The sequence below is a fragment of the Balaenoptera ricei genome, chromosome 11 (genome assembly GCF_028023285.1).
Source record: "Balaenoptera ricei isolate mBalRic1 chromosome 11, mBalRic1.hap2, whole genome shotgun sequence".
NCBI lineage: Eukaryota > Metazoa > Chordata > Mammalia > Artiodactyla > Balaenopteridae > Balaenoptera > Balaenoptera ricei.
The window spans coordinates 98,546,222-98,569,868 of record NC_082649.1 but is presented as its reverse complement, the minus strand read 5'-3'; the positions used below and the strand labels follow the sequence as shown (position 1 = coordinate 98,569,868).

General features: G+C 43.0%; 1 protein-coding gene across 1 annotated transcript in view; it reads left to right on the top strand.

The window, feature by feature from the left end:
• Positions 1–13,110, top strand: part of SSUH2 (ssu-2 homolog) — a 240,647-nt gene extending 227,537 nt beyond the window's left edge. The window contains exon 15 of the transcript XR_009505949.1: positions 13,058–13,110. The gene's annotated coding sequence lies outside the window, so the exon portion shown is untranslated. The remainder of the gene's footprint in view (positions 1–13,057) is intronic.
• The last annotated feature ends 10,537 nt before the right edge of the window (positions 13,111–23,647 follow it).

Here is a 23,647-nt window from a genome sequence, read left to right as displayed (position 1 = left end):
TGTGACCTTATTATGATTTTAGGCAGCCTCTCTGCTAATGGGTGGGGTTGTGTTCCTGTCTTGCTAGTTGTTTGGCATGGGGTGTCCAGCACTGTAGCTTGCTGGTCGTTGAGTGGAGCTGCGTCTTAGCGGTGAGACGGAGGTCTCTGGGAGAGCTCTCTCTGATTGATATTACGACGGGCTGGGAGGTCTCTGGTGGACCAATGTCCTGAACTCAGCTCTCCCACCTCAGAGGCTCAGGCCTGACACCTGGCCGGAGCACCAAGACCCTGTCAGCCACGCGGCTGAAATAATAGAAAATGGAATTTATGCTTCCTGAGGTTATCACTTCCTTTTTTTAGGATTTTCTTGTCAACAACTCCCTTGATGTTATTGCTTCAAACATTAGTTCACTGTCACACACTAGCCCGTTCCTGCATCCAGCCGCTGACATCAAGGCTCACTCTTCTAAGGATTTTTTGGATTTGTCCTCTTTGTGTATATTCTACTTTAAGCTGCCTCAAGTGGTTTTTTTTTTTTTCCCCATAATTAAGGATGATTTTGAAACTATTTGAAACTTTGTAATGACCACAAGATCTTTCTTCTGCTTTCTCCATGGCCTGCTCATGATTTTAGGTGCAGTTTTGTCCAAAAGACAGCAAAAGCAGAACTTGGAGGGGGGGAGGGTATAATACTGTCTAGAAGAAAAAAGAGCATGCATTGACTGGATTTCTTTGGTAGCTAGGTGGGCCTGGAATTCTCCTACTGTGCACTTTCATGTTATCACAGGAATCTCTCTCCCTGAAATAATATAACGCATCAAGGACCTTGGTTTTTCCCAGAAGTTTTTGAGAAGAAGGAGCATTCGTCTTGCCTTTTGTCCTTTTACATTATTTGTGTTAGAAATCTTCATTGTGCCAACCTTGGGAGGAGGGGAGAAGGCAGTAAATTACGTTCTCTTAACCTTCACATCACCACGCTACAAATGCCCTTCAGTGGCATGCATTTACTTTGCTGTTTTGTTCCTGATCAAGGAAAAGCAGAGGGAGACACTCTTGAAAGTTCGGCCACTTACACCGAATTACAGTGGGTGGAATTGCAGGTTACATCAAGAAGTCAGAGTTGGCTGGTAATGGGACTGATACCCACCATGGATTCACGCCTGCAGTCATCGGCTTGTGTGGAGAGGGGAAGCCCTTCTCATGAAATGTTCTGTTGGGGGGAATACACCAGGAGCGGAGCTGCTAGGAATTCTTCAGGACACAAGGCAGAATTGGGTACCATTTGGCCTCTTCCTTTTCCCTCTCAGATCAGTGATGATTTGTGGGCAAGTTCAGCTGTTCTATAGGGTCAGGGATTGTACAGAATGGTAGCAGTTGGTCATTTAGATGCCTGTGATTATCATTGGCTTTACAAGCAATATAATGTCTTATAATACTGATACTCATACAATAGTATCATTACGTAGAGTAAGAATATACTTAAGATATAGTTATAATATCATAATTTATAATACTTACAGGAAGTAATTCACTGTGGAGCCAGTAGACCTGGATTCACATCCCTGGTCTTTCTTTAACTATCTGTGTATACTTGGGCCACTTTCTTGCTCTCTCTTTGCCCCATTGTTTTCTCTGCTACATGAAGATAATTATGCCTACCCTGAAGGGCTTCTTGGTGCTAGCACAGAGTAGGTGGTCATGAGCTGCTACGCATTCCCCCACCCCCTTTTTTTTTGTCTGTGCCAAGAGGGATGGGCATGTGGGATCTTAGTTCCCCAACCAGGTATCAAGCCTGCGCCCCCCTGCAGTGGAAGCTCAGGAGTCTTAACCACTGGACCGCCAGGGAAGTTCCTCCGCCTTTCGTCCCATTAATTGTTTGTGGGCTGGAAAGAGCTTTGCAGATGGTCTTGTGTGCTCTCTTCCAGGCTGGGAAACATTGACTCGGCGTGCATTCATTATTTCAGACTTGTTTCTTTTATTTATTCATTTACTCATTCATTAGTCGTAAAGAATTCCCCCACCTCCCATGCTTGGGGAAGGGAAGGCTGGTTTTGGTGAGTTGGTAGGGTTTATTTATTTTTTAAAAATTTAGTTCATTTTTGAACAACAAAAGAGAGAAGAAGACACAAGGTATACTTGTAGAGTTAAGGAATATTTTGCTTTTTGTTCACACAATTGTACACATATTAATTACAGAATCTAAAGACTTCGTTAAGAGTGACCATAGTTTGGGAGCAAAATGGGAGAGTTTTGGACAAAACTGTTGGGTGGCTGTCTTGGGGGCACAGGTTGGGTAGGGTAAATGTGAAAGTTATTGGTGCTTTTGTTTTCTTTTTCTATTTTCTCAAGTTTTTTGCTTCATGTATGTATTAGAGTTGAGATTAGAAGCAAAGCTATTACGAAATGTAGTTTTGTTGAACTACGTTGAGGATAGACGTCAGCAGAAAAGATTCTTCATGAGTTCAGGCTGTTTTATTTTGAAAAACAAAGAAGTCCTCCCTGGAAGTATTTACTTAGAGACTATGAGAAGCAGTCATTTTTCTTTGAAATCATCATTTTATACTTTTCCTTTTAGATTACAGTTTGTTGTCTGTGTCAAATTATTTTCTTTTTTCTGGTCATCATATTGTGAGCATTTTCTAATATTATTGGGGCATATTCTTTGGAAGCATTTAAGATGGCTTTGTGGTATTCCATTACATAGCATCCTTAGTTAACTATTGCCTTATTGCTGGACATTTATGTTGTTTCCTGCCATTTTGCTCTTATAAATAACAGTCAGGAATATCTCTGTGCATCAAAAGTTGTGTGCCTCTTTGAGGATTCCTTTGGGGTGAATTTTGAGAAATGAAATGCAGAATCGAGAACAACCCCGTTTAAGGGTCTTACGTGCAGTGCCCTATGGGCAGCTGTGTATCAGGGTCTCCATGCCCAGGGGGCTTCTTAGCCTTGCATTTGGCTCAGGCATACTCAGCCATCTGGAGAGAAGCTGGTAGAGGGGAAGTGCCTCCGGATTCTTGGCCTCAAGTCATCACCTACTGTGTAACTTTAGGCAAGAAGCTTCACTGCTCTGAGTCTCACTTTCCTCATGTACAAGGTTAGAACAATGGCATCACTCCCCCCACCCCATTGTTCTTGAGCTCAGGAATCATCTACTGTCAGCCTGCAGTTGTGCTAGGGCCTTTGCATAGCTCCTAACATGTAAATGTGGAAATGAATATGGGATAATATATGGGAAGTGATGTATGGGAAAGAGTTTGGTAAACTGGGTTTCCTTGTCTCTAAGAAACAGTTGCTGAAGCTTTGGGAACCAGCAAACAGTAAATGGTGTCACTTAATGAGAATGGGAAGTGTGGATTCTGATAGGACCATTCAGTTTAGGGCTTATTGTTTAAAATAACTAAAGCTTGACTTTAAATCGCCACGTTAAGAAATAATAAATATTTGACTTGGAACTTTTATTTGTTTTTAGACTCTTGTCTTTCCCAACCAGGAAAGAGAACTCTAGGAGCACCCCCTTTTCCCTTCTCTGTCTGGGGTTCTCTGATGTCACTTGAGGGCATTTGGGGATGGCACAGCATTTCACCTGAAATTTGAAACTTTCATTTTCCTGCTGATTGGAGGCACCCTGATGTCTGGCATTTGTTTTCCTTTCTCTTTCTCCTGTTTCCTCAGCTAACAGGGGATAAGAATCACCCCAAATCCCATGACCCAGAAGTAGTTACAGCTAGTATTTTGATATCCTTCCTTCCTGATTGAATTCAGATGTATTCAGGCAGAATATGTTAACAGAATTGGGTTTCACAGTATATATTTTATAACTTGATTTTTTCTATTAATACTACATTATGAACATTTTATCATATCAATACATGTTCTTCAATAATACGATTTTCCATGGTTGTAGAGTTTTCTGTCAGAGGAACATACTCTGATTAATTCAACCAAGTCCCTATTGTTAGACGTTCAATTTTCCAACTTTTCACTTTCATAAATAATGCCACAGTGAATATTCTAGTAGAGGAATAGCTGTAGGTATATCAGTGGCAATACTGAGTCAAAGGGCAAGGATATTCACCACTCCTTGCTACTTATTCCAAACTGCCTTCCAGATACAATGTACATCTTGACCCGAATCAGCTGTAATAAGTATGCCTGTTCCGTCAAATCTACATTTACACTCGATATGATCTTAAAAATACTTCTTCCAAATTTGATGTGAAAAATACTTAAAATTGTATCTTTCCTTCTGATCCCAGTGTGGTTGCAGAGTTTTCCCGTGTCTGTGCCTCTGTGGTATCCCGTGCCTGACTGTGCCTCTCTGTGCCTCCTGGTCCACCCTCCAATCTCCTCTCTTCTCTCTACCCCTGGGCGGTGACCTGTGGAAAGTTAACCAGCGGGCTCCCCTCCTTGTCCCTTCTGTTGGGTTTGACCAGTGGTCAGTGCAGAGCCCCAGCAAGAGACGGGATGAGTGGGAGAGGAGAGCAAGGTCAAGGTGTTTGTTGTCCCGGCTCCCTCCCTCTCTGTATGGTCAGCTGTGACACAGATCCAGTCTCTTGTGTGCCCAAGGTGGCGTGTTCTACACTGCGTTTCCTTCCATGTTCTGGGACCCACTCGCTCCTTGGTGTCTTAGTTCCTTGGTCCCTTAGGATCTGGATGGCTCCACCTTTGTTGGAGGTTCCTCCACTGTCCCTTGAGGTTTGGAATGAATTCCTTGGTAAAGAAGGCCTCCTTGGATTGTTCTTGAGTGTGGCATCTGTTTCCTGTTGGGACCCTGCCTGGTAAGAATGACCTGATTAGTAATTGCAACAGACTGTGAATGATGACAGGTCATCATCCCGTGTTACAAGCCAGGAAGTTTAGGCTCAGGGAGACCCAGAGTCTAACCTCTACTGAGTCTTCTGGTTGCACTGATAGAGGATGAAAGGTGGTGAGATTGCATTACCTGGGATTCTTCAAGAAAGGTAATTTCTAGCATTTAACTGTGATCCACTGTTCAAGCAAGATCATTAATGCTTTGCTTGGTATTCCAGATGCTTCTTTTTGTTCGTGTAGCTGGAGCACACAGGATAGAACACAGACTTGGTTATCAGACAGGCTGTGCTTACATCCCAGCTCTGCCGCGTCCTGGCTGAATGGCCCTGAGCAAATTACTTCATCTCCGTAAGCCTCAGTGGCCTTATATGAGAAACGGGTGTAATAATAGTAGCTGCCTGAGAGGTTGTCATTTCATTCTTGCTGGTGCTTTCCACTCTTGTTTGAGAGGATTAAAGGAGATAAGACATCCAGAGGGGTTAGTAGGAAGTGCTCAAAAATGTAGATGCAATCATTCTAGATAACAATCACATTATTTTTATTCCCCATTTAGTTAAGTTATTGTATCTGCCAAAGGAGAGAGATTTTTGGCCATTGCCTTGCTAGATTCCATAGCTAGAGTTTTAATTCTGACTCTGCTCCCAGAGTACCATAGACTATATCGAAGTCATTTGACTTCCGATGTTTCTTCGTGCTTGAACTGGGTGAGGACTCATGGGCCACTCCACACAGCTTCCTGTGCATGTTCAGGAATCACATGTAGTTCAGGATCTGGGTCTCCTCTGCAATATCCCTAATGACTGGTTGTATAGTTTCTCTCTGAAAATGTCCTGCATTTCTTACAGATCGCCAGCTTCCATGTTTGCATAGTTTTCAAAGAAGAGGATTCATTTCGTTAAGTAGACCTCTGTCTTCTTTGGCTCTGATTCAGGGTTTCCCAGCCTCAGCACTTTTGCCATTTGGGTCTGGATCATTCCGTATTGGGAGGGGGCACCCTGTGCATGGTGGGCTGGCTTCTGTGACTCTGTGCCAGTAGCATGCCCCCAGTTGTGACCACCAGAAATGTCTCCAGACCTTGGCAAATGTCTTGTGATGGGCAGAATCATTCCAGGTGACAACCACTACTTAAACATCCGCAAAATTTCCCACTGTTCCCTTTGAAGCTTTTGGCCAGCTTTACCAGTTGGGAGGGTCTCGCCTCCATTCGTTCTCATTTGCCAGTGGTTTGCTAATGGTGTAGAAAGGTCTTTAGAGCTGATCGCAGTTGGGCATATTCCAGGTATGACCAGAGGAGCAGGATGAAATGAGACATCTCCTTCCCTTGCAGCCCATGATCATACTAGGCTTTTATTTTCTTTTAGTTATTTATTTTTAACCACCTCAACACATCTTTGATTCTCACTCTACCCCTGGTCAGTGCTGACTCCTGAGCACTGTGATTAGGAAATGAACATGACAGCCTTGACCTCGCTTAGAGTCCCCAAAGACATAGCCAAGGTCATAAGCTCCAAGAGGGCAGGCGGTGTTGCCTTTTTTTGCTTCCTCGTAAATCTCAAGTGTTGAGGGTTGTGGCAGGCACACAGTAGATGCTTGGTGTATGTTGTTGAATGTGTCAAGGGTTCTGAGACCACCCTCAGGTTTGCTGATTTGCTGGAAGGAGCCACAGAACTCAGAAAAGTTGTTATGCTCAAGGGTATGGTTTATGGCAGAGAAAGGATACAAATAAGCAAAGGAAAAAGTGACATAAGGCGGAGTCCAGGAGAGAGTGGGCCTCAGCTTCCCTCTCCCAGTGGGGTCATAGGGACAATGCTTAATTCTCTTAGCAACAATATGTGACAACATGTATGAGGTATTGCCAACCAGGGAACCTCACCCAAGCTTTGGTGTCCAGGGTTTTTATCGGGGCTCATTCACCTAGGCATGGATCACCCACATGACTGACCTTAGCTACTCAGTCTCCAGGACCCCTTAGAGGTCAAACTGATGCCGTGTGGCCCAGGGTCCCAGGTAAACAAAAGGAGGCCTTCACCATAGATCGCATTGTTAGCATAAAGTATCAGGAATGGCCCAAGGCCCCAGTGGTACAAAGACATACTTATTAGACAGGATATTCCGAGGGCTTAGAGATTATCTCCCAGGAGCAGTCAAGGGCCCGTCCTTTCTTTGGACTGCACAGGGTTTGAGGATCCCATGCTCTCTGAGTTTACTGCACAGGCCAAGATTGTAAGCTCCAAGAAGGCTCTGAACTTTACCTCTTTTCCACCCCTATAAACCCCAAGTGTTTAGGATGATGCCAGGTACATGGTAGATGCCTGTATTGAGATTCTCCAGAGAAACAGAACCAACAGGAAAACCAATACTTAGGTTAAACAATTGGCTCATGTGATTGGAGAGACTTGGCAAATCCAAAATCTGTGGGATAGACCAGAAGGCTGGAAACCCAGGGAAGAGTTGCAGTTGAAGCTCGAAGACCACTTGTTGGTAGAATTTCTTCTCTGGGGGGAGGTCAGTCTTTTTCTCAAAGCCTTCAACTGACTGCATAAGACCCATCCACATTAGAGCAATGGAACTTAAATTCACTGATTTAAATATTAATCCCATCCAAAAAATACCTTCACAGAAGCATCTAGAATAGTGTTTGACCAAATATATGGGTACCGTGGCCCTGCCAGGCTGACACATAAAAATCCATTACAGCGCTCAATGAACATTGTTGAAGAACCATAGAACCATTAGGATTGGAAGAGAGCAATACAGTCAGGACCAGAATCCAGCTTCCTAATTCCATTTACTTCTCTCTCTCCCAGCTCTTCTTTTCATGTACAGACAATTGTATGTCAAAGGTTCTGCTTCCCTTTGCCCACAGGGTTGAGGCCACATCTGGAACTACTCAGTATTTCTCTTTCACCCCAGCCTCATTTGTTCCTTTCTACTTAAATCATCTTCTGGAATCTTCCGCATCCTAGCTCAGAGCAACCTCATTATTGGACTGTGTGATAGATTTTTAGTGAAATGACACCTTCTTCTTTTCTTAGAAACAAGTTGATAGTGGTGAGAATGTTTTTCTTGTCCCCTTGGGAAAAAAAAGACATCAAATAAAAACAGTGATTTTCTCTGTATCTAAATCAGACAGTTTATCCCTCAGGTTACTGACACAGGAGAATCTGAAGGAGGAAAAATAGCCAATATTTTCAGCCAGGGTAATTCACAGCGAATAAGGCAGCAACATATTCCAATTGATAACAGAAATTAATTCAGTATTTCATATAAGGGCAGGAGAGTTCATATCAAATGTGGTCCCATGTGTTGAATTGGAACTATAACAATTTCCTCTTCCCTACTACAAAAAAAAAAACATTCTATAGTGAGGTTATTGTGATTGCCCTGCCTTTTATCAATTTATCTTATAAAGAAATACTTAGCATTTTGCGTGGTATTGGTTTCTTGAAACCCTCAGGCCGAGATTCCTGGGGACATTCAAGCCAATAGATGTTTTCCTAGTTTACAGAAAAATTTAGAAATTAACATTTTTTCATTGACTGAAGGAGATGACTCCAAGTGGTGTTCTAAAATCATGCTTGCTGCTGCAGCTGCTAAAAAACTTTCTTTTGGGGTCAGGTAGTGCTCACTAGCGATAGCCACAGCCAGAGCATGGAGCACTGGGAAGGGAGCAAAGCCTTGGGACTACAGAGCAGTAGTGATTGACCTTGGCACAGTGATTGGAAAGGTCAGAAGGTCATGAGTAGTGGACTATACCTCCTGGTTCACTAGGAGCTGTCTTGGTTTATGCTTCCTATCCTGATTTAGCTGGGATAGCCCACACATCTCTGATTCCTGGAATAAGCCTAGTGATATTCTAACTTGAGGCCCTTGCATATGCTATTCCTTCAGCTTGCATTTGTTCTTCTCGTATATATGGGCATGGCTGGCTCCTTTATATCCTCAGGTCTTAGGTCGAATAGTCATCTCCTCAGAGATGCTTCTCAATTGTCTATCATATAGTGTTTGTTTTTCCTTCTGCTATGGTCTGAGTGTTTGTGTTCCCCCAAATTCATGTGTTGCAATCCTAACCTCCAAAGGTGATGGTATTAGTAAGTGGGGCCTTTGGGAGGTGATTAGGTTGTATGGGTGGAGCCTTCGTCAATGGGATTAGTGCCCTTATTAAAAGATCCCACAGAGCTCCTGTCCTTCCACCATTTGAGGACACAGTGAGAAGACTCTGGTATGAACCAGAAAGAAGGCCTGTATCAGAGTGTGACCGTATTGGCACCTTGATCTTGGACGTCTAGCTTCCAGAAATGAGAAAATGAATTTCCGTTGTTTGTAAGCTACCCAGTCTGTGATATTTTGTTATAGCAGCTTGAATGGACTAAGACACTTTCATAGTGTTATTACAATGTCAATTCTCTTGTGTGTTTATCTTGTTGTTTATTTTCTGACCCTCCCCACCCAAGGCGCCCCAATTATCTGGAACTATGCCAGGCTAATAGTAGGCTTTCAGTGGTATGTTGCATAAATTAAAAAATGAATGAATGAACTGGAAGGTACTGTATGAGTAGTTAGTAGAATACTAGCATTAGTAATAGATAAACTTTCAATCTCAGTGGCTTAATGGAATAGAAATTGAGTTTTCGCTAATGTCAAGTCCAATAAGTGATGGTGGGATGGCAGTGCAGAGAGTGAGGGCAGAATCTCGGTTCCACAGAGTCATTCAGGGATCCAGGCTGACAGAGGTTGTCCTACCTTTGATGTTCCACAGGCATTGACATCCAACCAATAGAAGGAGGAAAAGACAGAGCATGGAGGATTGTGCAGGAAGTAAGTTTTTGTAGTCTGGAAGTAGTGTACATCACTTCTTTTTTTGGTTAGCACATGATGACCTTGTATGACCCTGTCTAAAGGGCCTAGAAACACAGTGGGCAACTACTTCCCAGTGACTACTTTATGAAGGGGAGCATGAACTTGTGGCAGATAGCTAGTCACTTCTGCCTCTAGTAAGGTGGCATTCAGTAGCCAAGTGCCACCACCACTCTCATTATATTGGGAGCTCCATGAGGGCAAAGATGGTCTCTTTCATCAACTTGAGCTGAGGGCCTAGTGCAGTCAATATCTGAATGACTAACCAACCACCTCTTGATCACCAACTATATTTGGGGCACAAGGTCAGACCCAGAGCTTGCCATGGTATGAACACATAGGAAGAGTTCCACAAAGACTTAGAATCAGCAAAGAATCCTTTGTCCTTTGAAGGTAGACCAACCCCCAACTCCATTACAAACTCCATAAAAAGCAGAAGATGGCCGAGCAAGTTCTGAAGTGACTTTCTCCACCCCTGAAGAGCAGGATACAACAAAAGCCTCCGAGTGTAAAATATGTCAGTTCAAAAGCTGTGTAAGGAAATGGCTTCTCACCCTCCTTTTTGGATCTTTCATTGTATTTTGCTCCTTGGAGAGCAGCGGAAACCACTTCGGAACATGATCTTTCTTCTTTCCATTTCTTCTCTGAGATAGAAAGTGAATTTCTCTTCTACTTCTTTCTTGACCTCATGTTCTGTTCCATTATATGCGCTGCAGTGGAAATAAAAAAAAGGGGTCAGACTGAGTCACCCAGCACATTTTAAACTCTCATAGCTTAGAAAAGCAGGAAGTCCTTGAATGGAGACCATCAAATGGAGTTCTAACACCCTTTTATGGGGAATAGGATTCTTCACAGGGCTACAGACCTCTGTCTTTTACACTAGTGTCCTTTAGCTCATAAAGGGGAAAGTCACCTTGGCCACCATTAATACGCAGACAGGCTTTCACTCTTTTCCTCCTCATCGCTGCGTTGAAGTTTTGCTGAGCTCTTCCATGGAGGGAGCAGAGTGGGAAGGAACACTTGTCCTGGGAGACTGCAGAACTTTCAGTGGCTGGCTTAAAAGGGGATATCCAGATACCATGCTGGAAATTGGGCATCATATGTGTATCTGACTCTGTTCTTGATACGGAGGATACAGAAGAGGAAAATCACATTCCCATGGCATGTGCCCGTCCTCCTTTTATTTCCTCTTTTCTTTCATTGTTTCCATGGCCACAGCAGATAGATGCTCCTTAACTTGTATTGTCCCCTGTGTGTCATAGTGGTGCTGTCCCTCATCATGCCTTACAGTTTACCAAGGACTTTCACCCAAGGTATGTTGTAGGAACACTTTGAAAACATTAAGTGCTGTGCAGATATGTGTAAGAATTCCACGTTCTTAAGACGAGTCAATTGGCCAAGAAGCAATGTGTCCAAGGGCATCATTATTTCTTAACATTTCCATTATTTCCTCATTTTTACCTTCATAAAAAAACCCCACAGGTAGCCCCAAGCAGATATTCTCCCATGGTATGTCCCAGTATCTTGAGTGATAGTTCACAGGTGAGAAACTAGGGGCTGGGTGAATTGCCTGTGCTCTGGAGCTATTGTGTGGATGTTAACCCCTTTCCATCTCCTCATGGAAATTCTGATGGTTGGGCTCAGCATTAAAGGTTACACCGAGGAAACTCTCTTATCTCTGTTGCACACATTCCTGAGGTATTTTGTTGTGGTGACTGACCCCTCCCTGAAAGAAAGGCAGCATGGCATATGGACAGTGCCCAGACTTTGGGGACAGATTCAGGTTTAAATTGGGGTCCCTCCGTATAATGTTGGGTGGCTCATCTTATTGCTCCAAGCCTTACCCACATCCCCTGGAAAATGCTAATGAAATACCTCTTTTCATCTTACAAAAATTAGAAATAACGATAGTAAGGTGGTCATCCCAGTAGCTCTGGCTGTGTCATGGACACTGCAAACATTTTTTTTTTCTTTCTTCTACTAGACTCTAACCAATATTTTTTTTTTTATTGAAGATTTACAGTGTTGTGTTAATTTCTGCTGAACAGCAAGGTGACTCAGTTATACATATATATACATTCTTTTTAAAATATTCTTTTCCATTATGGTTTATCATAGAATATTGAATATAGTTTTCTGTGCTCTGTAATAGGGCCTTGTTGTTTATCCATTCCATATATAAAAGTTCACATCCGCTCACCCCAGCCTCCACCCCATCCCTCCCCAAACCGCCTCCCCCTTGGCAACCACAGGTCTGCTCTGTATGTCTGTGATTCTGTTTCTATTTCATAGATAGGTTCATTTGTGTCATATTTTAGATTCCACATATAAGTGATATCATATGGTATTTGTCTTTCTCTGACTTACTTCACTTAGTATGATCATCTCTAGTTGCATCCATGTTGCTGCTAATGGCATTATTTCATTCTTTTTTATGGCTGAGTAGTATTCTGTTATATATATGTATCACATCTTCTTTCTCCATTCATCTGTTGATGGACATTAAGGTTGGTTCCATGTCTTGGCTATTGTGAATAGTGCTGCTGTGAGCATAGGGGTTCATGTGTCTTTTTGAATTAGTTTTGTCTGGGTATATGCTTAGGAGCAGGATTGCTGGATCATATGGTAATTCTATTTTTAGTTTACTGAGGAACCTCCATTCTGTTTTTCACAGTGGCTGCACCAGCTTACATTCCCACCAGCCGTGTAGGAGGGTTCCCTTTTCTCCGCACCCTCTCCAGCATTTGTCATTTGCAGACTTTTTAATGATGGCCATTCTGACTGGGTGGACACCGAAAACTTAGTGGCATCAATCAATAGCTGTGTCATTGTGCCCATGGTTTCTGGGGGTCAGGGACTTTGATGGAGTATGGCACGTGGCTTATCTCTGAGCCAGGATGCTTGGGTCTCAGCTGGGAAGACTCCACTGGCTGGCGGTGGGATCTTCTGAGGTTTCCTCACTCACCTGTGTGGTGCCTGGCTGGGGTAACTCCGGGCCTGGGGTCAGCTGGGGCTCTCAACGCGGAACATCCAGATGTCGTCTCCGTGTGGCTTACTGCATTTTCACAGGAAGTGCCCTGGCAACCAGCATGTCAAGGGAACCAGACAGAACTGCAATACCTTTTATGAGCTAGTGAAAGTCATAAAAAGTGAAATCACATAATATCACTCCTGTCATGATGATGACGCCATATCCATTAAGATGCAGTGGTATCATTGAAAAGAAAAAAGTCCTGCTAGAGATGCTTTTTTTATTTTAAAAAAATCTCATTTCACAGATGACAGGCCTCAAATAATTTAAATCCTTTTTTAAAAATTGTGAACTATTACCAACACAAAACATGCACACATATTAATATTCAGTTTAATAAATTATTATTAAGCAAGCCCCTGTGTAATTACAGGTCAAGAAACCAATAGCCAGAACTCAGAGCCCGCAGGACGCCCATATCAATGACAACCCGTCTCTGCACCATGAACGTGTCCACAAGGCCACCTTCTCTGGTAAATCACTGGCTATGTTTTACCTGTTTTTGAACTTTATATAAATGAGCTAATATTGTATGTGTTCATTCGTGGTTGGCTTTTTTTTTTTTTTTTTCTTCTTCTCGATATTAGGTTTGCAAACTCTGTCCATGCTTTGTGTGTAGTTGTGGCTTATGTCATTGGCGTAGAATATTCCATTGTATGAACGTTTATCCATTCCGCTGTTAATGGACACATGGATTGTTTCCAGTCATTTCCAGCAAGTCATGCTGCTGTGCACACTCTTAAGTGTGTATTTCGTTGCATCTGGGCATGCATGTCTCTAAGGTGTCACCTAGGAGGGTATGAGTAGACAGTGACAGTCTGTTTTCTGAAGTGACTGTACCATTTCATGCTCCTAGAGCCACACAAGAGAGTGCTGTTGGTCGAATCTTCATCAACACTTGGTATCACTAGTCTTTTTCATTAAGGTTATTAGACTTTTTCATTAGGGGTTTTTTTTTTTTTTTTTTTTTTTTTGCCTCAGGTTTTATCTTGTTCTTTCCTTTGCAACGTAGTCCTCTGTTTCTTTATTTTGTTTGACTCTCTGTGTTGGTGTCTGTGCATTAGATGAAACAGCTACTTCTCCCAGTCTTGAAGGAGAGGCCTCATATAGGAGACAAAACTTACCACTCAGCCGTGTCCCTGCTCTTGTTGTCTCTTGCACCTTTGTGACTGTCCTAGCAGCCTCTTTTATTTTTAACAGCTCCCAGCAATCCAGGCTATGCTAAGACCTGTCCGTGTCCCAGAGGGAGGGATCTTAGCACCTAGATTCAGGCTGATTGGAAGTCAGATCCCCAGGCAGCAGCTTTTAAAGTATGCACATATATACGGTCCTGTGGGATTGCAAGAGTAAGCCCCACTGGCCACCAGATCCGGTGATCTGGACGTGTCCCCTGGGTGACAGTCACAAAAATCAGGGCTCCAGACAAGTATCTAGGCCCTAAGTGTCTAAGAGATACTGGGTGAGCTGTCGTGGGGCAGAGGGACGGTGCAGAGATGGCAGCCCCCTGCCTACATTCCCTGGGGCATGTCCGTAGCTTCTGTACATGTGCCAGACCTGAAGCCTGCCCCTCAGGCTGTAGCTCCAGAACAAACAGAAAGGCTTTTTTCACAGAAAGATGTAGTATATGTTTGAGTCAGCTGTCTCTGCTGAACCCTGGGGTAGTGACTAGCCAAGCACTGTCTCTCCGATTGTTACAGTTTCGAGGGGCCCAGGAATGCAAGCCCCCATGGCTACCAGAGCCAGGAGTTCAAGGGCAACCCCTGGGCAGCAGCTGCAAAACCCGGGCGGCAGACGCGTGTAAAGCTCCCTTCTGGGACCTCCTGGTGCCGTGGAGCCGGCAGAGGGGGAATGTGAAGCTGGTGCCCGTTGGTTGGAGGGTAAGGATGATGCTGGCCGAGAGAGAGAAGAAAAAAATCTAGAATAAAAACAACAAAAAATGGCACCCAGTGACTTTAGCAAGGTAGAGGGAAAGTAGGACAAGGCATCCATCAACTCCTCTGTCTCTGGAGAGTATCCCAACAGGCCCCTGTCTCTCAGGCTGATGCTTCAAGATGAGTAAATGATTCTTTTTCACATAAAGTCTGGGCACTTTTCCAATGGCTGTTTCTGTAACCCTGGGGTGGGTGAGTCTGCGCCAACCCTTTAGAGGCAGTTCTCAGTTCACTGCAGGCCTTTGGGTCTCCTGGATGTGAGCCCTGTTGGTTTTCAGAGCCAGATGTTTTGGGATGTCTGGCCAGATGTCTCTCAGGTGCAGATCTTAAGGGTTGGGGTGCCTGTTGAACACCCCAACAGACCATCTGTTCCTTGGGGAGAAACTCTGGGTTTGTGAGTTCTCCACTGATTCTGGGTCATCCAGCCTGGGATGGAGGTTATGGTGAGATTATGTCCCAGCCTTTCCTACATGCTTGATGTGGGTCTTCCCTTGTTTGCCTGATGTGAAGGGCTGCTCCACTAGTTTTCAGGTCTTTTTCAGAGGGAATTGTTCCATCTGTAGCTGTAGATTTGGTGTGTCCGTGGGAGGAGGTGAGTTCACGATCCTCTTATGTCACCATCTTGGACCACTTCTAGCCTTTAGAATTTTTGCCATTCTAGTGAGCGTGTAGGGGTGCATCCCTGTGATTTTTATTTGTATTTGTCAGAATACCAGTGAAGTTGATCATATTTTCATATGTTTCTTGGCCATTTGGGCATACTTTTTTTGGTGAAATGCTTGTTCTTGTCCTTTTTCATTTTTCTTTTTCACCTTCCCTTATTGATATGTAGGGGTTCTTTATGTATTATAGGTTGTGATATTGTGATTGATAATAAGAGTTATATATTGGGTCTTTGTCCCTGTTTCTGGCAGAGAGCTCCTAAAACTCTTAGAATTTCCTAAGTGATGAGAACAACAAAGATGCCATTTTTAATGCTAATAAGGTGAGTTTTGGACCACACCTAAGGATGGGCCTGGCTGTCAGGGGACCCAACCATGTGATGAGAGGCTTGGAACTTTCAGTCCCAGCCCCTGACCTCTGGGGAGGGGAGAGGAGCTGGAGGTTGACTCATTTGCCAATGGCCAGTGATTTAATCAATCGTGGCTATGTCTTGGAGCCTCCATTAATCTCCCAAAGGACTGGGTTTGGAGAGCTTCTGGGTTGGTGAATATGTGGAGGTCTGGGGAGGGTGGTGTGCCCGGAGGGGGCATGGAAGCTCCCTGCTGTATCCCCCATACCTTGCCCTATGCATTTCTTCCATCTGGCTGTTCCTGAATTATATATTTTTGTAACAAACGAGTGGTCTAGTAAGTGAAATATATCTCTGAGTTTTGTGAGTCACTCTAGAAAATTGATTGAACCCACTGAGGAGGTCATGGGAACCTCTGATTTATAGCCAGTCATCCAGAAGCACAGGTGATAACCTGGGCTTATGACTGGCATCTGAAGTTGGAGGGGGGACAGTCTTGTGACTAAGCCCTTAACATGTGGAATCTGATGCTATCTCTGGGTAGACAGTGTCAGAACTGGGTTAAATTGTAGAACACTGCACTGGTGTTGTGGAATTGCTTGTTGGTGTGGGGAAAAAAACACACGCACATTGGAATTGGTTCCAGAATTCTTTCATGGGTATATGGCCTTTGTTAGTTATGTAAGTGGCAAATTTCTTTCCCACCCTATAGCTTACCTTTTCCCTCTCTAAACGATGCTTTTGTGTATACACTCGTGTCCTGCCTTTTTTGTTCAACATTGTGTTGTGAGATTTATTCACGTTGTGCTGCTAGCTACAAGTTGTTTGTTTCATGGCCGTGTCATATTCCATCATTCATAATTCTAATAAGTCCACTTGTAATTTTTTTCTGGAAGGGTAACTGCATTTTTTGTATTTTAAACACTCCTTATGCTGAGGTCATATTGATACTTTATTCTAAAAGCTTTATCGTTTTGCCTTTCTCATTTATAGCAGGAGTCAGCCCATTACGGCTGGCAGGAACATCTGGCCCACCATTTGATTTTGTTAATAAAGTTGTATTGGAACACAGTCATAGTCATTCATTTACATATTGTCTGTGGCTGCTTTCATGTTACAACAGAATGGAGTAGCTGCAACAGAGACAGGAAAACCTGTGAGCCTTAAGTATTTACTACTGGCCCTTGCAGAAAATAAATGTTGACTCCTGATTTAGATCCACAGTATACTTGGTCACATTGCTGTATTTTCATATCACCAGATGGGCTTTTTACTTTCCAGTGAAAAGTCTTCCTTCTTTCCACAAGCATTCATTTAGTGGCTACTATGTGCGAGGACTTGTAGATGATAGGCATTGGTGCTACGTGGAGGAGAAATATGGTTTATGCCCTATAGGATTTCATAGTTTGGTGACATTGTCCTTAACTTGCGTGAGCTTTGTCGCACCAGTAAAGGCACGTCTAAGTTAACACACATTTACTGAACAGAGCCTAGAAGGTACCACGTGTTCTGTTAGGGATAAGAAACTCCTAGATAAATAACACTTTCTCTCAGCCCCCAAGGTGTTTTCAGTCTAGTAGGGTGGCCATACAGAGAGGTAAATAGCTGACACCATCATCAGCCAATACTTGGTGACATAGTAGGTGCTCACAGCTGTGGCTCAGTGACCAAAGGGCTGTGTGGACCCAGAGGAGTTAAAAAGAATATCATTTTTTGGTTTGCGAAATATGACCAAGGTAGAAGTGATTAAAAAATTCCTATTTTCATGTTATTTGTGAAGAGGCTATGGAATCACCCCTCTTGTTCCCAGCAAGCCTCCACCACACACCCCGTGTGAGGGCTGTGAACACTGGTCATGGCAGTCATTAAATTAGTCATCCTGATGACTGTAGGAGCTCAGAAATAACTACTCATTGGCCCGAATAGAGAGCTAATCCCAGGATTCATTGAAATGCATCAGTGAATTAAAAAGGGTTATTAATTCTGCACACACACTTAAAGGAAGTTATATATAAAAAAGAAGTTATATATTTCCTTAGGGCTCTTGATAGCCTTATATGGCATCACAATGGCTGTTCAGTGTGCCTCCTCCACTGTTTTAAAACTACATGCGAGGCTAGATGGTAAGACATTTGGAGTCTCTGTACACAGGGAATTTTTTTCCTTCTCTCAGTAGATTCCATTGTAAAATGACAGGTATGGGAGAGGCACTTGTCAGGAGACAGTAATTACAAAATAAAAAGCACTAACAAAATCAGCTTATTAAAAAAAAAAGGTGGGTGAGCATGAAAAGGGTTATGACAATCCAATAATTAACCAGTGGCCAAAGCCAGTGTTTCTCATGTTTGAGTGATGGATTAGAAAATCCCACATACAGTAGTGAAGCCCAAGTTGAAATGTAAAAACTATTTGCTTTATTAAGAGCTCTGATCTCCCGTACTGCTGGAATCATTAATGTTTTACTTTAGTTTTGTATTTTGTTTTCTTTTTTTAAAAAAATTAATTAATTAATTAATTAATTTATGGCTGCATTAGGTCCTTGTTGCTGTGCATGAGTCCTCTCCAATTGCGGGGAGCGGGGCCCACTCTGTTGCGGTGCGCGGGCTTCTCATTGCGGTGGCTTCTCTTGCTGCGGAGCATGGGCTCTAGGTGCGTGGGCTTCAGTAGTTGTGGCTCACAGGCTTAGTTGCTCCGCGGCATGTGGGATCTTCCAGGGATCAAACCCGTGTCCCCTGCCTTGGCAGGCAGATTCTTAACCACCTCGCCACCAGGGAAGCCCTAGTTTTATATTTTCTTAGTGTCTTCACTGTTTTGCTTTCAAATAATCATATTGATTTTTTATTTTTGTTGCTTTTTATTGACTAAGTGACCCATTGCAACTGCTTTTCTCTTTGTAGTCTCTCCCATTCCTCATTCAGCAGGTAGTATGGGAAATGAGTCACCTGAGATTCCCATTACTTTTTCTGAAGGTCTCTGTGTTGGGACAATGCCCAACTAGAAAGGAAGTGACACCATTGCTTTATTTTTCAATTGCATGGTCAGAATGATGATTGAATCACATTATTTGAAACTCAGTCTAGCATGTTCCATTCTCTTTGTCCATGTAATGTTTTTAGATTGGCTTCTTATTGGAGAAGTGTTCTTACCAGTCACGTGGCACCCCATTTTCTTCAAGTATAGAATGGGGTGATGGGAAGGCTGTTAGCATTGATTGGATGCTGTGTGCTGCTGGGTACAGAGCTGAAAGTATTTAGGGGAGGGATTGTCAAACTTTTTCTGTTGGGGGATAGAAAGAAATATTTTATTACCACCACTCAACTCTGTCTTTATAGCACAAAAGCAGCCATAGACAACACTTAAACAAGTGGCATTGGTGTGTTCCAATTAAGCATTTTTTTAAACCAAAGCAGGCAGTGGGCTGGATTTAGCCCAGGGGCTGTAGTTTGCAGAACCCTGATATTGGGTGTTGGGGCAGGAGAGGTTTTCAGAAGTCATCTTCCAAAGCCCAGGCTATTTCAAAGCATGGTCCTTAGATCTCCAGGGTCTCCTTGTGATGGCTGGGTTTCTGCCTCACCTGTTCTCTTCAACTGGAGTAACGTAACCTTTAATCCATTTATGTTATGAAATCTTGCCTAAGATTTCACTTGAGCAAAGGGTTCTTAAGTCATTTTAGAAGTTTTGAAATCCCCCCAGTTCTCATCCGACTTGACTTTACAATTGAAAAATTGAGGCTGACAGAAGCTGGGATTTCCCCCCACTAACTAACTGGTTAGTTACTGTCAGAGCGGGGACGTCTGCTCTGCACGGTGATTCCCAGACTCTCAGTGCAGACGACTCCATGCTGCTGCCATGCCCCCAAATTCCCATCAGAGGAAAGACTGTGTCTGTTGTTATTATTTTTCATAATAGCCACTTATCAGCCTGAGCAATGTGTGAACAGAATTCACAGTTTCAAGAGATGATCTAAGATCTCTCTGGAGTGAGGGAGGACTCCAACAATTCTAGGTTTAGTGTCTTTCTTTTTAAATTTTTAAAACTTAAAAAAAATTTTATTGGAGTATAGTTGATTTACAATGTTGTGTTAGTTTCAGGTGTACAGCATAGTGATTCAGTTATACATATATTCATTATTTTTCAGATTCTTTTTCCCATATAGGTTATTATAGACTATTGAGTAGAGTTCCCTGTGCTATACAGTAGGTCCCTGTTGGTTATTTATTTTATATATAGTAGTGTCTGTATGTTAATCCCAATCTTCTAATTTAATCTCTCCCCACCACGTTTCCCCTTTGGTCATTATAAGTTTGTTTTTGAAATCTGTCTGTTTATGTTTTGTAAATAACTTCATTTATATCATTTTAAAAAAAGTTAGATTCCACATATGAGTGATATCATATGATATTTGTCTTTCTGTGTCTGACTTCACTTAGTATGATAATCTCTAGGTCCGTCCATGTTGCTGCAAATGGCATTATTTCATTCTTTTTTATGGCTGAGTAATATTCCATTGTATGTATGTACTACCTCTTCTTTATCCACTCTTCAATCTATGGACATTCAGGTTGCTTCCATGTTTTGGCTGTTGTGAATAGTGCTGCAGTGAACATTGGGGTGCATGTATCTTTTTGAATTAGAGTTCTTGTCTTTTCTGAATATATGCCCAGGAGTGGAATTACTGGATCATATGGTAACTCTATTTTTAGTTTTTTAAGGAACCTCCATAGTGTTCTCCATAGTGGCTGTTAGCAATTTACATTCCCACCAACAGTGTAGAGGGATTCCCTTTTCTCCACACCCTCTGCAGCATTTGTTGTTTGTAGACTTTTTGATGACGGCCCCTCTGACTGGTGTGAGGTTATACTAGGTCTAGTGTTTTACAACAGATTTTGAACTCTTGCTCTGTGACTGTGTGAGTGAAGACCCAGAGGATCACATCCACACCTCAGATGGTGGTAAGGAAAGGTCTGTGATGTCATTTTCGGGAAGCAGGTGTTTCTTTTCCATCATTCACCTGCTTCATATAGATCCTCTGGCCATTATGTCTCCGTTAAGACTCTGTTTGCCTCAACTCCAAAATTAAATTTTAAATTAAATTTAAAAGTCTATAGATGTAGAGAACAAACGTATGGACACCAAGGGGGGAAAGTGGTAGGGGGGTGTGATGAACTGGGAGATTGGGATTGACGTATATACGCTAGTATGTATAAAATGGATGACTAATAAGAACCTGCTGTATAAAAAATAAATAAAATAAAATTCAAAAATTAAAAAAAAGAACAAACAGGAAACTATTTTGTTTCAGATAGAAAAAAAAAAGTCTGTGGTGGTTTTGGCCTTGACGGAAGAAATTGTGCTTCATTTGCTCAATTTCCAGCAAGGAAAGCCTGAGTGCTGGAGAGCAGAGATTGTCTAGTTTTATGAGCCCGGATGTGCCTTGCTCCAGACCTGGAGTCCCATGTCGGTGGAGGTCTGACGGGGTAAAGGCAGTCCATTACCCACCCCATACACTGACTCTCTCGGGACCCAGCTTGACCGCCCCCTGGAGTCCATTATGGAAATTGTGTTCAAACATCTAAGGAAGGAAAAACCCAAACTAATTTTCAATTTGTATATCTTGTCCTGAATGAATATAGCATAACGAAACCTCAAACAAAGGTCATTTCAGAAAAGAAATAGAAGTATTTTACTCACTTAAAGCCAATAGTCTTACTAAACTTTTAGATTTTTCCCATACATACAGTTTATTTTGGAGAGAGGAGAAGGAGATAAATGACACAGTAGAAAATTCTATTCCAGATAACCAATTATAAGTCTTCTCCCTCCTGAAAAAAGTATCATTGATTTATAGATGCAAAGTTAAAATCTTTTCTACTGTTTTATTCTTTGGCACAGAGAATATCGTGTTTTAACATTACCTGCTTTTTGTCTTTTGTTGTTTTTGATGTGAAGAATCACTTTGTATTATTCTCTCAGAGAACTATATGTGAGACAATGTATAAAAAGCTGTCTTAATGAAATTCCCTAGTGTGTGTGTGTGTGTGTGTGTGTGTGTGTATGTGTGTGTGTGAGAGTGTGTGTTCTCAAGGAAGTAACATTCAGTGAAACAATCAGGGTTTTTAATTTTCTGGGTCATTTTTATAATTTATTTGTTTTAAGAAAACAGCATCATTTACGTGGGAGTCATGATGGGGCTTTTGAAAGAAATTTTAACTGTTTCCTTGATGGCTTTTTTATATGGTTATTGTTTTTTTTTAAGATTTATTTATTATTTATTTAATTTCGTTTTGGCTGCGTCGGGTCTTAGCTGCAGCACGCGGGATCTTCGTTGAGGCACGCGGGATCTTCTGTTGCGGCGCGTGGGCTTCCCTCCAGTTGTGGCGCGCGAGCTCAGTAGCTGTGGCGCGTGGGCCCAACTGCCCCGTGGCATGTGGGATCTTAGCTCCCCGACCAGGGATCGAACCTGCATTCGCCACATTGCAAGGAGGACTCTCCACCGCTGGACCACCAGGGAAGTCCCTGGCTTATTGTTATTTTCTTTTCTTTTCTTTTTTTTAAATTAATTAATTAATTAATTAATTTATGGGTGTGTTGGGTCTTCGTTTCTGTGCGAGGGCTTTCTCTAGTTGCGGCAAGTGAGGGCCACTCTTCATCGCGGTGCACGGGCCTCTCACTATCACGGCCTCTCTTGTTGCGGAGCACAGGCTCCAGACGCACAGGCTCAGCAATTGTGGCTCACGGGCCTAGTCGCCCCGCGGCATGTGGGATCTTCCCAGACCAGGGCTCAAACCCGTGTCCCCTGCATTGGCAGGCAGATTCTCAACCACTGCGCCACCAGGGAAGCCCTATTGTTATTTTCAAATTGACTTTTTAAAAAAAAAAATTTTTTTTTTTAATTAATTAATTTATTTACTTTGGCTGTGTTGGGTCTTCGTTTCTGTGCAAGGGCTTTCTCTAGTTGCAGCAAGCGGGGGCCACTCTTCATCGCGGTGCGCGGGCCTCTCACTGTCGCGGCCTCTCTAGTTGCGGAGCACAGGCTCCAGATGCGCGGGCTCAGTAATCGTGGCTCACGGGCCCAGCTGCTCCGCGGCATGTGGGATCCTCCCAGACCAGGGCTCGAACCCGTGTCCCCTGCATTGGCAGGCAGACTCTCAACCACTGCGCCACCAGGGAAGCCCTCAAATTGACTTTTAGCTATAGAAAATTATAGCAGTATTATAGAAAGAACTGAAAGCACAGGGAAAATACCAGCTGTATGTCTAGATGACTTATGAAAGAAAGTCTGGATATTTTCAGTTTTCTTTTGGTTTTAAATCTTGTAGTTATAGAGTCCTCTGTTTCAGGATTCCAGAGAACTCAGTGAACCAGGCCTATCCCCAGCCCCCAACCTGTCTGGAAGCCTGACGCATCCCAAGACTGGTAGATAAATAAGAATTTAGAGAGTTGAGGAGAGGGGGAAGGGTAGTCTAATTTGAGGGATGAGGAAGCAGTGGACAAGCCAGGACAGAGGATGACACGGGCAAACTGACGAAGGTTTCATGGAGCTGAAGTATAGGGTTTCTGAAGCGGAGTGGCAGGAAATGAGGTTGGAAAAAGAGTTTTGAATCTGATTGTGAAGAACCTTAAATGTTCTGCTGAGGAGTTGAGGCTTTGCTTGTTAGGCAGGGAGTGGAGAGACACTCCCAACAGAAGGGTTCTTGGAGCCTCCACTCACGGTCCTGAAATCCATAGACTAAGAAATAGATCAGTGGTTACGGCCAGTCACGGAGAGGTCTCAGCGCAGCCCTGGGGCAGTCACGAAAGATGTCTGTTTCCTCCTTCCTCTTCACCTTACCACCATTCACAAGGAAGGCAGGGCTGGGAAGGAAACTGCAGGCGCTGCCCGCCTCCCTCTTCTCTGGGATCATGAGCTGCCATTGTAGCCTGTATTGGGGAGGGAAGGGAAATAGGCTACTTTGGAATGAATATGAAATTTATGCTTTGAAACAAACATGATGGATCCCAAAGGCCCAACCTGAAACTG